The sequence below is a fragment of the Arachis hypogaea genome, chromosome 2, assembly GCF_003086295.3.
Source record: "Arachis hypogaea cultivar Tifrunner chromosome 2, arahy.Tifrunner.gnm2.J5K5, whole genome shotgun sequence".
Classification (NCBI taxonomy): Eukaryota; Viridiplantae; Streptophyta; class Magnoliopsida; order Fabales; family Fabaceae; genus Arachis; species Arachis hypogaea.
The window spans coordinates 4,624,417-4,627,754 of NC_092037.1; the positions used below are offsets into that span (position 1 = coordinate 4,624,417).

Genomic DNA, 3,338 nt, shown 5'->3' on the forward strand with positions numbered 1-3,338 from the left:
AGTTTTGTTTGAGAGATTATTTTTAAATTTTGTTGTTTTTTATTTTGAAATTTGAATGGTTAGAGATTGGTCATCTGCTCATTTTCATAGTTGGAGTCTACGTTTGGAGAGATTTTTTGAACATGCAACGTGATCATGTATGCCACATCCTTGAAGGATAAAAAATGTTGGGCCCAATTCCATTGAACGACCCAACTACGTTTTCAATTAAATTTGAGTTGCCTTTCCTAAATTGCAATTAACATTATGATTTTTATGCCACATCTCCACTAGATGGAACTTAATGCTCAATTACAAAATTTCAAGAGTCCCGAATTTTTTTACAATTCAAAAAGTATCAAGTCCTTCAAGGACCAGAAGATACTTTTCCCACCATAGAAGCTTCCATATTTATACTACTAATAAATATTAGTCTTAGTCAGTTAGTCTCGAGTCTTCACAGTTGCATTTCTTGCAGAAAAGGTTTCCTTCTAACTGTTGGAAAATTCCAATTCATGGGCTTTAACTTTGCTTTCTTTCCAAGCTAACAGAATTTTCAACTTCATCCCTTCTTATATTGGTACAAACTTTGTTCCTTTCACATAAATTAGACAACCCTTTATGTTGTTTTGTATGAATTTGTCTGTCAGTGATTGAGGTATGTAGTAATTATTTTCCTTAATGCCCTTTTAGTAATATATATTTTTTATGGATGATGATAAGGTTAAGATAATGTTCTTGTCCGTTTTTGGGTCTTGAAGAGCTATAAATTTTTGCATTTAATTACTTTGTGAACTATATAATTCATCCTGAAAGTACAGAAAATCTTTGATTCTGTTAAATGTTTTGTTCAATTTAACATTGCATTTGATCTGTTCACCGAAATGCTTGTGTCAAAGTAATTCCGAATGCCTTTTTATTTTTCAGTGTTGAGTTCTAGCTAGCTTGTCCATAGAAGTTCCAATGGAGGAGAAACCATTCCCAGCATGGTCATGGTCTGTTGAGGAGTGTTTGAAAGAGTATGGAGTGAAACTTGAAAGGGGTCTGAGCACTTTCGAGGTTCAGAGGAGGCGCGAAAAGTATGGTTGGAATGAGTTAGCAAAGGAGAAAGGGAAGCCATTATGGCAATTGGTATTAGAACAATTTGATCACACCAAATCCTCCAAAGAAAGAGGTGTCTTATTATTTCATTTAATGTTACACTTTACAGTTTGGTAAACAACTACATGAAATTTCCAATCTTTATCTTTATTTATATAAATAAAAGTAGAATAACAAAACAGTAATAGAAATCCAAAGGAACTCACGTTTTGACATTTGGTTACACATATTGTTTACACTTATTTTTATGCAAGTTTTTAATCGGATAATAATGGCTTGAATTCAAATTTTAAAAAAGAAGAGTATACCTTTTGTACAGGGAATGAAAAAAAAGAAAAGTAAAAGACAAATCGGTCCATTACCTTTTTAAATGCGGATTTTTTTAACTACCTCACCTTATAAAATGTGGGACAATTATACCCCTTCATTGAGTTGGGATTGAAAACGGCAACGGAGAATGCTGATGTGGTTGGGGGGAGTCTCAACTGTCCGTTTTGGTTGCTGATCTGGATGGGAAACAAAATTTAAATGGACAAATCGATCCTTGTAACTCAAAACGATGTCATCTCCATGCCTGAGCCCTTTTTTCACCAAATGTAATCCCCATAACACCCAGAAGCCACTCCAGTTATTACCGAAAACCCTACCAGAAGACAACAGTTTCTTTCTCCCTCCAAAAAAAGAACGTCTTCAACCCGTTGAGAAAGTGGTGGTGTGCTCAGTGGACGTTGCGGGTGGCGAAGGTAACGACAAGTTTCATCTAGCAAGAAGCTGTCGTCTGCTACAGAGGTAAGTGTATTAGTGGAGGATACGTTCGTTCTTATCTAACTCTTTGGTAGAATATAATGCATGGGGTTGGGTTAGTCATGATCGCATGTTCTCTTTCGGGGAAAAGACTGAGAAAAAGGTATAGGAATTTTACTGATTTCAAAATCTCAGGCACTTGATCTAGGGTTTAATGTGTGATTGATGTATTTGTGCATAATGCAGATGGTTGATATATATGCGGTACCTATTTTTCATCATGGAGGCCATTTTGGTAGAGGACCCAGTGGCACTCTTGAGTATATTGGTGGGAAGGTTGAAAAATTTCCAGAGATAAATTTGGACTTTGTGAATTTTGGGGATTTGGTTACACTGTTCAAGGGTCTGGGCTATGCAACATACAAGGCAGTGTATTGGTATGACCCAACAAGCAATGACATTGAGTCTGGACTGCACGTTTTGAGAGGGGATGCAGGAATCAATGAAATGTGAGAGAACAAACTGAGGAATTCAATTACCAACGAGTTCTACATTTACTTCGATCACCCTGTTGATGAGTCACAGATTGTGGAAGAAAATGCTGCTGCAGAACAGGGGGCGGAAGAATTTGGTGATTCCATTGATGTTGACAGTATCATGAGGGAGCTTCAGTCATCACCATCCACAGAAGGGGATGGGAATGATAGTGGGGAGGACGAGTGAAAGAACCTGGTGGATTGATGGTTTAGAGGTTATAGTAAACTCTCGTTGTAAGTATAGTTACTAAACCAAGTAATCAACCTTTCTTACAAATGTTTTGGTTGTCACAAGTAACAAACCCCTTTTTAAATTGTTAACCGAAGTATTCAAACCTCGAGTCGTCTTCTCAAGGAACTGCAGGGAAGTATGTTCTTATTATTGGCTATAAAAGTTGTAACTCGGGGTTGAGAGTAAGGAATAAATATGACAAATAATTTAAATGACAATTAAAATAAATAAATACTGTAAAGAAAATTTTTGGCAAGGTATGAGAAATTAGAAGTCCAGACTTAATTATCCTTATCAATAATAATGAAGAGTGAATCTTAATTCCACTTAGTCAACCCTTGCTAAAACAAAGGAAAGTCAAGGGACTAATTAGTTTGACCTTCGAATCCTATTTATTTCCTAAGAAAAGATTGGGATTATTGAAGTTCAGTTCAATTAGCAAAGATAACAATTATCAATTATATTGAGCTAAGATAACTCCTGAGTTACTGATTTCTTAACCAAGACCAAAAGGGAAAAAAGTAAAATTGTTGGAATAAAATTGTCTTCAGATTGGGAATAATTGTAACTAATAAATAAACTAAAGCAATCATAAACTGAAATACCTCAAATAACATTAATTCAAAATAGTAATCTGTAACATGGAAGAATTCATAAATTAAATTATAAAAGTAAATAATCAACTGAAATAATGGCATGAATAAAAGTAAAAGGGAAGCTTAAAGTAAAGGAACATTAAACCTGGG

The 3,338-nt window shown here is 35.0% G+C and overlaps 1 long non-coding RNA gene across 1 annotated transcript; it reads left to right on the forward strand.

Annotated features, from left to right (window-relative positions):
- Positions 1–424: 424 nt before the first annotated feature.
- On the forward strand, positions 425–2,784 carry LOC112717989 (uncharacterized). Its single transcript, XR_003160639.3, has 3 exons — positions 425–637; positions 907–1,869; positions 2,071–2,784. It is a non-coding gene; the product is annotated as an uncharacterized lncRNA (long non-coding RNA).
- The last annotated feature ends 554 nt before the right edge of the window (positions 2,785–3,338 follow it).